The 14,495-nt window shown below is 36.0% G+C and overlaps 1 long non-coding RNA gene across 10 annotated transcripts; it reads left to right on the plus strand.

The window, feature by feature from the left end:
* The first annotated feature begins 275 nt into the window (after positions 1–275).
* On the plus strand, positions 276–4,562 carry LOC113321591. 10 transcript variants are annotated; one of them, XR_003346786.1, is made up of 13 exons: positions 276–443; positions 525–589; positions 1,046–1,215; positions 1,317–1,390; positions 1,467–2,137; positions 2,220–2,464; positions 2,586–2,774; positions 2,863–2,897; positions 3,045–3,216; positions 3,298–3,386; positions 3,475–3,689; positions 3,831–3,884; positions 4,268–4,562. It is a non-coding gene; the product is annotated as an uncharacterized LOC113321591 (long non-coding RNA). The 10 variants fall into 10 exon arrangements; XR_003346785.1 differs by having other exon boundaries at positions 2,586–2,897; XR_003346784.1 differs by having other exon boundaries at positions 2,863–3,216.
* Positions 4,563–14,495: the final 9,933 nt, after the last annotated feature.

Genomic DNA, 14,495 nt, shown 5'->3' on the forward strand with positions numbered 1-14,495 from the left:
CACTAATGCCGTTGCGAATTTTCGTTGCTAATTTCCGTTGCTAATATTTCGCAACGGCGGGGTGTTGTTGCTAACTTCGCTATCGCGAGAAACTGCCATTTGTTCATGCATGCGAAGCACGTGTGTGGTGGGAACACTTTGACCTATGTTTACACCCAAGTCAAAGTTTGGTCAAGCACTCTTCTTTTTTTTTCCACCCTTCAGCATTATCCGCCTTATCTTTCTATCCTTCAGAGATTTCTGACCCATATTTTTTTTTCATTCTCTTTCTTCTTCGAGTTGAAGCTCTGAACTTCTCAAAACCCCATCTTAGATTCAAAAGAAAACCTGGTCTCTTCTTCAATTGACTTCTTCTTAATCAAGAGCATAAAGTTATCAAAATCAGCTTCACATACCCTATCACAAAATCGATTGAACCACAACAACCCTAGTTCGCTAAACAGGTAATAATCGTTTTGTTCTGTGTATATGTTGGGTTTAGGTTTATGTTTGCTAATGGATTTCATTTTGAATTTATATTGCAGTTGGAAGCATTGATCTGAGCTTTTAGGTCATCTGTGACATTTGGAAGCATCGATCTGATAATCAGGTAATAGTGTCATGTTTTTGTTCTAGTTTTTTGATTTGGGTCCAACTTTTTCGATTTAAGGTTTGTGAGATTTAGGGTTTGTTTTCAATTTGAGTAAATAACTAAGAAATCATGATAAGTTAGATTTTGGTTTCTGTTTCTGTTTTTGTTCTATTTCCTCATCTTTGTCTAAAAAAAATACTATCTGTAATTAGGGTTTTTTCAGTCTACTGTCTAATGTAATTTTGTGGGATTAGTTATGTCAAAAATAGAATTAGTTAGCATTTATTCTGATTTTTGCATGATTCAGTTTGTAGCTTATTGGAGCTCATACTTGCCCTGATACTTAGTGTTTTTGTACACTGGGGGTTAATTTTTCTGTGTATTTTAAGCTTTTATAACATTGTTCATGGAGATTTGTGTATGGATTGATGAACTGGTCCAGTTTTTTAATTTTTGTGTTGTGATGAATGGTAGATAATTCACCTGGTAATGAATTGCCCTGTTATTGTCCCCGTGAGGATGAAAGATATGGTCGAATCGTGAGGATACCGAAGCCATTGGCTCAGATTATGATCGTTACTTGCGTAATTGAGGAGTAACTGAAATTACATTTCATTACATAAGAGTGTTTTTTTGGATATTTGGTATGGTATCTTATGCTGGATTACTGAGTTGCATGATTTTGAATTCCATTTAGCAAGCTCCGTCGTTTAGATTTGCCTCTGATATCAAGGATCTTGGCCAGCTGCAGATAGGCTTTGAATTAGGTTCATCATTCAAACCATTCAATCAGCTGATGGGTGTCTTTCCAGCTGCAAGGTTGTATCAGTGTCTTCTTCCTTTGCTCGAGATATTCTTAGATTATAGTTTTTTTGATGTCTCAGTGTTTGTGCAGTTCCCTTGCGCTACCTGAGCATTATAGGAAATTGATGAGCGACCCAACTTCACCGATTATTGATTTTTATCCGACTGGTATGTTCTATGGTCTCGAAAATACGTAGTGTTAAATTCGTTAAGATTGGCAAGAGGTTTACATGGCAGGTTAGATTCTTAAATTTCTTGTGTAGAGTGTTGGATATTTTGGTTCTTGATATCTGTTTTATGGGAGAGTTGAAAATCTCATTTATACCAATTACTCGAGATTCTCTTTTTGTAGGGTATCCCTAAACTACCATTCATCGATGAAAGTCGTCTTCTTACCAAGCGTAGTATATGTTGTTTTGGATCTATTACAGGGTTAGCGTAGTTGCTATTGCCAAGTTCAATGAATTTGAAAAATTGCAAGAAACGTCTTCATGCAAAATATGTTGTTCATCCAGATGCATCTAACACTTTATTTGTCGAATGGTTGCCTGCAAATTGTACAAAACGTGAATTCTCTCGTATCCTTTTTATCAGCAGACTCTATCTTCATGTCTTTTTTTGTTTATTGAGAACTTTTCCTCCTCCGAACGCTTTTTTTCATATATCATCTTCAGTTGATGGACCTTCACTTGGGTTTGTAGTTATCTTGCTCCTTTTGTAGGTTTTAAAGAAGTAACACCTATGAGCAAGGAGTCTCGTCATGTAAGTTAATTCGTTATCATTGCACATAGTTAAGTTTTTTATCTTCCTATTTGTGGTCTCAAGCTAGTTTTGTTTGTTGCAGTCTGGAGGAGATCCACTTGTCCTGTGTTTTGTTGATATTATCAATCCTGTGCAAGCAGCAACGGTGTTGGGCGCCTTACAAGGCGAACACAAAAAGCTTACTCTTCTTATTTGTTCACTTTATGTGAAGCTTATCTCCATTTGCATACACAAACTTATTTTACCATGTCTCCTCATCGTTGCTGCTTGCATAGGATTCCAAAATAGTGTATTTGCATCGCGATGGAGCATCATTAGTGCACTTAGGTTGAGTGATATAGTTTTCCATTATTTCTTGGTTGTTTCTGCCATTTTTATTTGAATTGTGGTTTTGTTTTTATTTTTATTGTAAGAATATATACTTAATGACTTATTACCCCTCTTGCAGGTTACAGACCAAAACCTTGATATTTCGCAGAAGACACCTGCTTGTGTACCTTATGCTTTGCGGCACTATTATTATCAGTATTTATCGTCCATCGCTGAGGCTGTTGAGGTGTGATCTTAAATGATGATTCGACAAATTGTTAATTGACAAGGATAAACTTTTTGGTGAGCTTGCATCTATGAGTGCAAGGTGTAGTTCTTGTTCCGACCATATTTGCTTAGAATTGTTAAATCAAGCAAGATGTTGTTAATCAAACTGGTACATGGATAATTTTCAGATACAAATCTGAATACATTCATCATAGAGTGCAAGGTTAGTATGTCAGAAACATGATGTTAGCAGTCGCAGTCATCCGCCTAAATAGTTAAGTTGTTGCTTGATTTTATAACCTGATTATGCCTATTTTAACATGCTGATTGCTCGACTCTGCATATAGTTATTTCACCTCCTATATTGCAGGAGAAGATCTCAATTCTTAGAGAAAATGACACATTACTAAAAGCAAAGGAAAATCTGAATCTTTAGATGGATTCTTTGATGAAAAACAAAGATTTAGCTGACGGTCAAATTATGGCACTAACAAAATTTATTGGAAGCTCTTCAAAAAGATCTTAAGGACCGAGAGATTCAGGTAGTCTCACTTGGTACTGTATTTTTCGAAGCAGCTAAAATTCCAGTCACTATAAATAATGTAATTATGGTCTTCTTTCAGGTACAGGATTTGAAGCAGTCATTGGAGCTTCAAAGACAGGAACTAAATGACTGCAGAGTGAGATCACTTTACTAAAAATGCACATAGAGGTAAACTTTTTGTATGATAACCTTACCATCATAGAACTTTATGATAAGTATTGTTTAATACTGAAAGGATTTTTTTTTCCTCTCTCAGGGATAGAAAATTCTATGGAATCACATCTCCGCGCTTTTGGTGAAAGAAAACGCTGGAAAATTGAAGTTTTATTGCGGATGTTGACAAAGTTCATCATCAGTAACATGTCAACCGTGGATCATCTCCATCTGACCAATTTGTCCTCATAGCTAGCCTAGTGATTTCCTTGGATGCACTTGAATGTTTTGATAAAGTCTTATGTATGAGCTGAAAGGGTTGGTGGCCTTATAAATTCATGATCTCTTAAATCTTAAGGCATTTGAATTCTTACTAATGTTCGTGCTCTCTGGTCCAGTATATCTATGCAAGTAGAAAACAAGGGCATTTGCTAACTCTATATGAATATGTTCTTGTAGGATCCCCATCAGCAGATTGCACTCCTAACAGCGTTCCTGGCAAAGGTGAATAAGGTAAAGGCATTTAGTGTATTCTTGTAAATAAAATAGATTTAGGCCTTGAACAATGCGTGTGTTAGGGTAAGGGTATGTGTGTGTGGGTTTGGGTTTGGGGAGCCTGGTCAAGGAATGATTGATAGCATCTATAACAATAACTTTATGTTTCATTATTTCGGTCTGCTACATCGAATTGAAAATTTAGACATTACTGTCCATTATTTGTCCGCTAATGCGTCTGGCACAATAGAGACTGTATTATTGTTCTTTTATTCTCATACATCTCCATTTAGTTCACTTATAACAGAGTTTGTTGATATTTGCTTTACATGGTTTTGACTTGTGGTTTAGTCTTTTGTTTGTGACATCAGTACTGAAATATCAAGTTGGTTATTATGCAGGTATTTGGGCTTAAGTCAAAAAGCAGTACTCTGGTGATATTTTAGAAGCAGTTGACTCTTTGCTGAGGAGATTGGTTAAGCAAGCGGAGCCTGGTGATACTTCTGGTGATATTTAGTCTTTATTTCCCTGTTTTTCAATGCCTCTGTCAGTTGACACAAACTAGGTTACCCATCCATTTTAAAAACATCAATATAGATCGAATATTGTATGTCAGTCACAACATACATAAGTTTACTTGTGTACATTCAATTGAATAATCCTTTCTTTTATGATAATATTACCAGTGGTGATTCTCAAATACATTTGTATCACTTTTGTTTTGCCATTGTAGTTGGTATATCTGTGTGGATGTTGAAATATGGGGAACTGGGTAATTGCAGGGGGGAAATGAATTTTGACTAGGTCAATAAACATAGACTTGACCTTTTTTTTGTGGTTGCAAAAAATTAGCAACCTCAGTGCTCTGTTGCTGAATTAGAACTAGAGCCAATAAATTAGAACCAGAACCAACATTATCTAGTTCGGGGTAAGGGTATTCCTATAATTAGCAACAGAATAGCAACAACAGACTGTTGTTTCTAATAGAAAATGTAGCAACGGCAAGTTCCGTTGTGAATTGCCATTGCTGACCGGGATTCGCAACAAAGCTTATGCCGTTGCTAAAAATTGCGACACCGTCATTAGCAACAGCGAAAGCCTGTTGCGACCCTGTTTAGCAACATCTATTGTATGTTGCTAATACCTTAAAATGGTGTAGTGTGTTGTTTTCTATATGAAGCATCACAACAAATTGAGAGATATAGGGCAGTAGGAAAATTCCAATAAGATATAAGTCGTCTGCTCTGTTGGGTGTTTGTTGTGCTCTTGTGTCTCAACCTTATAGCTTTTCATGTCCCCATGTTTAACACTTGTGTGCATTTGACAACTCCAACTGGATTGGGCCTTATATTCTGGAAGGTGTGGTCACAACGAGCTTTCCAGATTTCGCATGAAGTGATAGCCATTTTAACTATACAATCTTCCACTAGGTCATTCATTCCATCTGTAAACCAGCTTCTGATCCAAGTTGCAACATTACTTCCATTATTTTGTATGCTATGAAGAGCACTTGGAACTGTAAGCCATACGACTCTTGAGAAGCTGCATTCCATGAGGATATGATATGTTATTTTTGTTCCTTGATTTCATATATTGTAGTATCCACATGTATAGTTCATTACTCTGTCCATTCGTTCACTTGAAGGAAATATGTAAGGCATTTCCACAAAAAGTGCTTCACTTTAGGCAACGTATCAATATTCCACAACTTCTTGCAGAATTTTGCATGTTCTGCATTATAAGTAATAGCACCATTCTGTTTAATTTCCAAGAGCTTACGATATGCTGATTTAACTGAGAACTGTCCATTTCTTGTTAGTGTCCAGATGAATCTTTCCTCACAATTCCATGGGATACGTATGTTGAGAATTAAAGCTACATTTTCTTGACTGTAGAGATGTTGAACCAATTGTACCCTCCATGTTTTTGTATCTTGATCGATTAAGTCTGACACATGTTTGTAGTTTGCTGCCTCTTCTAATGACACTGTAGAGATAGGTGGTATGCTCTTGCCTGGTAACCAAATATCCTCCCAGATATAGTTTACTTTCATTAACCAATACACCAAAAGATGAATTGTTTAATGAAAGCCATTATATTGTAAACACTCTGTGAGGCCCAAGAAGAATTCTGTCTCTTTACATGCATTGCATTAACATTAGGGAAATAACACTTTTTCATTGCAGTTGACCAAAGTTGGTTATTTTTCATTACATAATCTCTAATTTGTTCTGGCCAGAAGAGCTTTGTTGAAGGTAGACAAGTCTCGAAATCCCATACCACCTCGTGATTTGTCTTTACTAACAACTGTCTAGGATATGATCACAACCCTTTACCATCCTCTTTTCCCCACCAAAACGTGCGTTGTGTTTTATCCATTTCTTTGATTGTAGCTTCTGGCACTTTAAAAACACTTATATGATGGGATGGCATTGTGCTGAGAACACTCTTAACCATTACAGATATTCCTACTTGGTTCATGAATTTTCCATTCCACTTAGAGAGTCTCACTCTCATCCTATCTACTAATCCCGAGAAGGAATTAGTTTTCTTTCTATTTAAGAATAGTGGAGTTCCCAAGTACTTTTATTCAAGAGACATTTTCTTCATCTTTAATCTTCTCAACAATATTATGCAGTACCGTGAATGAATGTGCTTGGAAAAGAAAACAGCAGACTCCTAAAAGTTCACTTGTTGCCCAGACACTTCACTGAATTTGTTTATAACATCCAATAAGGTGTTAACATTTTGGATGTCATCTTAAACGAATAACAAGCAATCATCAGCAAATAAAAGATGTGTTACCAGTTGTGCATTTCTTGAAATATTAATACCTTGTGAAAAGGCGAAGGTACCCAAATATACCTCAAGCTAAAACTTTTCCTTCTTATAAGTCCTTTCTCCGAAAGTGATTGTCTATGGACTGAGTCAAGATAATACAACAAATCGGTTCACACTTCGTGTGATCGTCTATGGATACGAGATCGAGACAATACAACAACGAAGTATGTTTACTTGATACAAAGGTTCAGACTTAACCAAACACAATAGGATTGCTTATCAATTAAATAGGAATTAACGTTTGTGTAATTTACTTTAATTATAATAAAACAATTATAATGCGGAAATATAAAGTAAATGCAGCAAGATTTTGTTAACGAGGAAAACCGCAAATGCAGAAAAACCCCGGGACCTTGTCCAGAATTGAATACTCTCAGGATTAAGCCGCTATACAAAATAAACCAACTTCGTATAGTTGAGACCAAAAAACTAAACCTATAGTTCACTTAGTTCCGTCTGTATTCCCACGCCTCCGACCTGTAAACAAGTCACGTACTTGGACCAATTCCTTTGGTTCGTATTCCAAACAGTAAAGGAACAACAAATCTGTTTGGTATCAACTCTCTTCAACCAAGTGATATGAGTTGGACAAAGGCTCTTCTGTTTATCTTATCATAAACTCCTTTTCCAGGTTCCAAGATCTATCTTATGTTCAATCACCAAAAAGTAATCGTTAAGATTTTGCAATCAATACCTTTAATCCCAAGGAAACGTATTGATGCCGATCTACACAACTATTCTATCAAAATACCACAAAGATAGATCGATTATAGTTAGATCCTCTTTTACCGAAACAAGTATTGTGCACACCAAAGATTTATATAAACAAGTCAGAAATATTCTATCTCTTCTATGTCTTCAAATCTTCTTAGATATTCAATAAACACCTGCACACAACTACTTGAATCTCTTATGATCAATCACACACAGAATGGAGTCTGTTAAGAATGAATTATCACAAGATCATCTTTAGCACTAACAACAGTCTAAAGATCCCTGTCAAAACTTGAACCAGTTTGAGTGAATCTTATATCAGAAGAGAATATTCTCAAGCATAAACAAACCAGGTGCAATCAAAGTTCAACCACTGTTAGTCAATCAAATCAATATGAAAACAAAAGATAAACCGCAATCATCTAGTTTCCCACCAACAGTACTCGCTATAGCTTCTCAATCCCAAAGAAGACTTTAAACTGAGCGGCCGTAAGAGATTTCTCCTAATTAGGTTACTCTCCTCTCCGAATAGGCGGCTTCACCAGTAACAGTACAACAGAGGAAGTTTACTGTCACGGAGGATTAGTTTTCTAGAAAGGCAAACTTCAAGTATTCATAGACAAGGAAGTTTGGACACCAAGGAATTTCTAAAACCGAAAATATTCTATAATAATTTCCATATTCGGTTTTCATAATTCCTGAGAATGCTCTGTCCAAAATAATGATCGAAAATCTTTAACTAGCAAATGCACATTACTGATTCTTATTTTCCATAAATAATTAAAAACCTTAATTAAAAGATTCTTAACTTATTTAATTTCGATCCTGGGATTTACTTCCTTCTTAGCCTTTAAGGAATATCTTTGAACAATAAAAAATATACGCATTATTGCATGTGTTCAAAGTGTGTCGACATCCTTTCTTTGTAAGTCCTCTTTCATACTTACTCACTTGAAACCGATTTACCACACTTCCAAACAAGTTTAGAATTGGTTCATCTGACTTTCAAGAGCTATGCGATTGATTAAGAACTTCTCAATCACAAATCATGGGTTTAACGGTTCTACCAAAACAAGTTTCGGTTCTACCTCCATGTGAGTATTGTGTATAGTCACACTAGCTTCCCAAAATTCGGTTGACTAGGTACTAGGATCGGTTCTCCACATATATATGGTATCTAAATCATATGTGTTGCACATGTCCATAGGATCGGTTCCCCTTTGCCTAAAAACGTGTTGCACATGTCCATAGGATCGGTTCCCCTTTCTGCTATAAACCTTGTTGCACCCCGTACAAGGATCGATTCCCCTTTGTGACGTGTTGCATCTCTTACTAGGATCGGTTCTCCTTTACCCAGTGTTAGGCCTTACAAACTACACAAACTCGATCATACCAACAGGTGATTACTTAAGATCGGTTTCACTAATAAAATTCATACCAATACAAAAGTCAGGCCTCATGTGAATAGTTTTACCAAGAACACAAACAAGTCGTGAGAGGTTATAGTAATCACACATATTGGTCGTTCATAAGATATGCAATGAAGAATAACCCCAATAACGCCTGGCGATTTCCTTTTCGGTTCACAAACAAAGTTCATGAACTTACGTCCTTAAAACACATGTAACAACATCGTTTCCTAGGATGAAATACTCACCTCACACCCATACATAATCACAATAGCATTCATACGACTATGTTGATGTCTTATCTGCAAAGTTTAATGGTTAAGCAATAAACTTCGTATTGAATTCCTTAATACTATGTCTATCTAGAGTGTTCATGCTTCACAAATTTGTTTTCAATATGCACGACTTGAAAGATATGTTAGGGAATGAAACAGTTCAAGTCAAAGATGCTGAAGACTTTGGGATGAATAAGACTCTTCTTAACCTTCTTCGTTATTTCTTTTGGCCAAAGATGCAAGATGATGTGGCTAAGTTAGTTAGAGGGTGTAAGTTGTGTAGCACATCTAAACCTTCCAACAGAAACTGTGGGTTATATCTACCATTACCAGTACCATCAAGGCCTTGGGAGAGTATTTCTACGAATTTTCTTGGTGGGTAATCGAATACCAAGTCTGGTCATGATTATTTGTTCGTTGTGGTCGACCGGTTCAGAAAAATGATTGCATTAATTCCATGTACAAAGACGGTAACCAAGAGCTGGTGCAACAAAGCTCTTCTTTGAGCATGTGTAGAAGCATTTTGGTTTACCTACTTCGATTATTTCTGATAGGGATAGTCGATTCCTTAGTCACTATTGGGATTCTTTATGGAAGATGATGGACACTAGCTTGAGGAAGAGTACAACTTTTCATCCTCAAACAGACGAACAAACAGAAGTGGTCAATAGGACTATGGTTCACAGGTTAAGGGGATATAATTCTAAGCATCCTAAAACTTGGGATGAGAGTTTACCATATCTACAGTTTGCTTTCAATAGAGCAGTTCACAGTTCTTCGGGAAAATCTCCTTTCGAGACGTTCTATGGTTACTTACCACCTAGTCCTTTCGATCTAATATTTTCTGGTGACACCTCAATGGTGGGAAGGGAAGGAAGTGAACAACAAAAGGCACAAAAGTTCTTGGAGAAGATATCTCAGATTCATGCGACCGTTGAAGCACAACTAAAGAAGTCACAATCCAAATACAAAGAAAAACATGACAAGCATCTTGTAACTTGTAATTTTGGTGTTGGCGACTTGGTATGGTTAAAATTATGTGAGGAACGACTAAAGGAGGAAGGTAAGAAATTGAATCCATTGAGGTATGGACCGTTTCGTATTCTCGATCAGATTGGTGACAATACCTTTCGTCTAGATCTGCCACCTTATCTAAGAATGTACTCAGTTATAAATGCCGAATACTTGAAGTTATTTGAACCACCATTAATAGATGATGAAGGCGACGACACCATGATCTTACCACGAGTAGAAGAATTATGGTTTGATATAAAGGAACCACTCAAGGAAGACTGCATATTGGAGCGAAGAATGACTAAAACACGACAAGGAGAGAAAGAAGCTTTTCTAATTGGATGTAAAGGTCAAGTTCCTAGGAAGGCCAAGTGGTTTAACAAGAAAAAAGGGACTCTCGAGTTCCCTAACCTTCATTTTTAACTCTCACAGGAGTTCAAGTTCTTAAAAGGGGGACCATGGTACAGGTGTATGTGTACTCCTTTAAGGAACTTAGTTAACCTCAAGATAAGTTGAGGGAATAATCCTATTCTAGGCAAGATTCCTTGTTTAGGCAGAATTCCTAGTTAGGGAAGAGTTTTGTTTTAAGCAATACTCTTAGTTTAGGAAATAGATTCCTAATAGAAGTCCTTGGTCGGCTGAGTACGATGAAGGGTATAAATAGAGGGCTTTGGCTAATAGCTGGACACAAAATTCTAAGCATAGAAAACCTAGAGAAAGCTTAGAAAAAACTTGTGCAAGCTTAGCAAACAGTTTAGGTTAATCCACTGTTAGAGAAGATTGTGAGCGTAACAAAGAGAGAATTGTAATCGTTTTCTTGTTCATAATCGAGAGAAGATATTTTCTTCGAATTACTACTTGTGTTCTGTTTTTTAAGTTTCTCGTCTATTATTATTCTGAATTTTGCCTTTATAATAATAGATACCAAGGTAGAGAGATCAATACGTATCAGAAACCATATCCTCATTCTCAACATCCTGATGAGTATAGGCATAGTAGCATGAGGTATCAGGATTTTCATCATCATCTTCTATTAGGGTTATTTTCTTCCTCCCTTTGGACTCGAAACAAATACCTTTATCAAGAAAATCTCTTGCAAAACCACCAGTGCAAGAAGGTGAAGACATTCTTGACAAAACGACAATAACCTAGAGTATGCGTACATGACTAAATAAGTTTGGTATTTAAATGGTTTCCTAGGGATGGTAACTTTTAGGGTTTCTAAAGACAGTTCGTGACAATTAAATCATGGGTACCCGTACGAATACAATCCGAACCCAAAAGGAAAAAAAAACTAAGCCCGTAACGTACCCTTTTACAAGGTAAGACAAAATAGTATAATTTTGCTACGTGAAGATTTTCTTTCACAATTTTTGGCTCAATAAATTTTATATTTCCACAGAGAAAAAAGTTTAGAGCACAAGAGTAACAAACAACTTAGTTGCAAAAGAAAAACTTTTTTCAAAAAAAAAAAAAAAAAAAAAAAAAAAAAAAAAAAAAAAAAAGATAGTCGAAGAGATTCTCGAGACACAACCAATACTTAGGCAAAGCTGTCTGTGGACAATATTTAGCTATGGACGATAAGAAAATAACTCAACTAATCAGAAAGCATTCTGCCAAAAGTATACTTGATTATTAGCAAAACATACTTAACATGATTTTTATGAGTAAGCATTCAACCCTTGTGATTAATTAGCAAAAGTATGAGGCTTAAGCTCATTAAATGAATGGTGTTCACAATTGAGTCTTTTATTTCTTCCAATTCTAGGAGAGGGTCCTTTTTTATGTGAAAAATTATCGTAAACATTGATGTCATCAAAATATGATACTAAGTTAGAGTCCTTACCAGAAGAAGTTTATATGGAGGATTTTGACAGCATGTTGATAAGATCCTTGTATCCTTCAATTATCAGATTAAGGTTGTCCTTCATATCTCCAGTGTTGCTTCCATCTACATGAGCCTTTTTCACATCTTGAACATCATTTTTCACATTAGGTTGAGAGGAACCTTTCTGAAATCTCCTTGAACGATTTGCATTGATGCTACAATTGGTTCGAACGTTCGATGAGTAAATTGAACTGACTTTCCTGGAAGAATTTGCAGGGTGAGTACTAACACCAATAGGTTTATACATCTGAATGTCAGTTACACCTTTGAGTATTATATCTAAGGTGCGCCGAAGTCGACAAAAATAATTGTCATTTGGCTTCAGTTTGCTTAACAAGTCCTTTTGAATCACAAAAAAAATACATACTTTCTAATCACCAGAGTGATTAGAGTGTTTAGCATTAGAAAAAAATCGTTATAAGATTTCTTCCTTCCGTAAGACGTGGTAAATCCATGATTAGTGGAAGAACCAAACACCTTTTTATCAACAGGAAGGGATTGCAGTTTAGTTTCTAAAATTGTATTCATAGCAGAGTCAGAAGTAATTGGTATGGCAGACTCCATCCCCAAAACGACTTTTATCTTGAATAGAGAGATTACTCAATAGTCGTTCAATTTCACAAGCATCTTCTTTGTGCTTAGCCTCGAGTAAGGTTCGTGATGAACAACTTACAACATTTTCCGCTCAAAGAGCCTTTAGTTGGGAATCACGATTTTTTACCATACCAACCATTGTATTAACCTTGTGTTTCGGCCTATTGATTTCAACTGCCTGGATTCCAACAAGTTTTAGAATCGCCGTACTCTCTCGGGTTGCTTCCTTTTTTATTACAGAATAAGATTCGTCAGTAAGAATATCATGATAACACATATAAATACTAGTCTGTTTCGTAGGAACAGAATGTTCATCTATATGTCAGATCGACAAGTCTTTCTCTTTAATAGATTTTATAGAAACAGAATTTTTGTCTCTGGTGATGCGTTTATCAGAGATAGCACTACTGTCCATAAAGTCAGATCGCTATAAACACAGACTTATGAGGTCGTAAACGTGTTTGCCTGCTCTGATGCCAATTGAAAAAGCGGGGCTCTAACAACCACACCCAATGTTTCGCTTAGCAGTTTGTATGGACTAACTCCAATATAATTCTGAGAGCACCAACTAATAAAGCGAACTCAATCAAGAAATATATCCAAGAGTTATATCTCTGTTTCTTAATGTAATCAGCAAATCAAACAAATAAAAATCTGTGAGCTTGATTATTATAAGAAACAACTTGAACGGTACCAAAGACCAACGTTCAAGTGTCAATCAATTTATATCAACAACCAAAGGTTGGATTATCTAATTGATTGAACTACACACAACCTGTGATATATCAATTATATAAATAAATATAATGCGGAAAAGAAATAACACAGATACCGAAAATTTTGTTATCGAGGAAAAAAAAATGCAGAAAAATCCCGGGACCTAGTCCAGATTTGAACACAACACTGTATTAAGCCGCTACAGACACTAGCCTACTCCAAGTTAACTTCAGAATGGAATGTAGTTGAGCCCTAACCAGTATCACACTGATCGCGTTCCTTACGCCTCTAGAACCACGCCGGATTCTGCGCACTTGATTCCCTTAGCTGATCTCACACACAACTAAGAGTTGCTACGACCCAAAGTCGAAGACCTGATAAACCAATCTGTCTCATACAGAAAAGTATATTGAATATATATATATATATATATATATATCTTGTTCCTTTTTTTGATAAATCAAGGTGAACATGAACCAATTAATACACCGGTCTTATATTCCCGAAGAACATCCTAGTAATATCAATCACCTCACAATAATCTTAAACGTATGGCAGCGAAACAAGATATTGTGGAATCACAAACGATGAGGAAAAGATGTTTGTGACTACTTTTTATCTTGCGTATCGGAGATTAAACCTCGAGGAAATCTTAGAGAAGATAATACTCAATAAGATAGAAAACAGCAAGATCAGAACATGCAACTACAGAGAAAATTATTGGCTTTGGCTTCACAATCCCAATGAAGTCTTCAAGTCGTTAACCTACAGGGTTTTGGAAAAACCTAAGGTTAAAGGAGAATCGAATCTAGTCGCAACTAGTATCACACAAGAGGCGTGGGGATTAGGTTTCCCAATTTCTAGAGTTCTCCTTTATATAGTCTTCAAATCAGGTTTTGCAATCAATGTTACCTTAGTAACAAAGCATTCAATACTGTTAGATGAAAACCTGATTAGACTCGAGCTAATATCTATCAACCGTTAGATTGAACTTAGCTTGTTACATAACAAATGAAAAGTGACTTCATTTAGATATGAGTAACCGTACCTAAACGTGTATACCTTTGTTGGCTCAACAATAGTTAACTGAAGTTAGCCATATGAACACTTTCATATCAACCATATTCATGTAACCATAACTAGATTAAATGACTCAAATGAAACTAGTTTTAGAGTT

The sequence above is a fragment of the Papaver somniferum genome, chromosome 11, assembly GCF_003573695.1.
Source record: "Papaver somniferum cultivar HN1 chromosome 11, ASM357369v1, whole genome shotgun sequence".
Taxonomy (NCBI): Eukaryota; Viridiplantae; Streptophyta; class Magnoliopsida; order Ranunculales; family Papaveraceae; genus Papaver; species Papaver somniferum.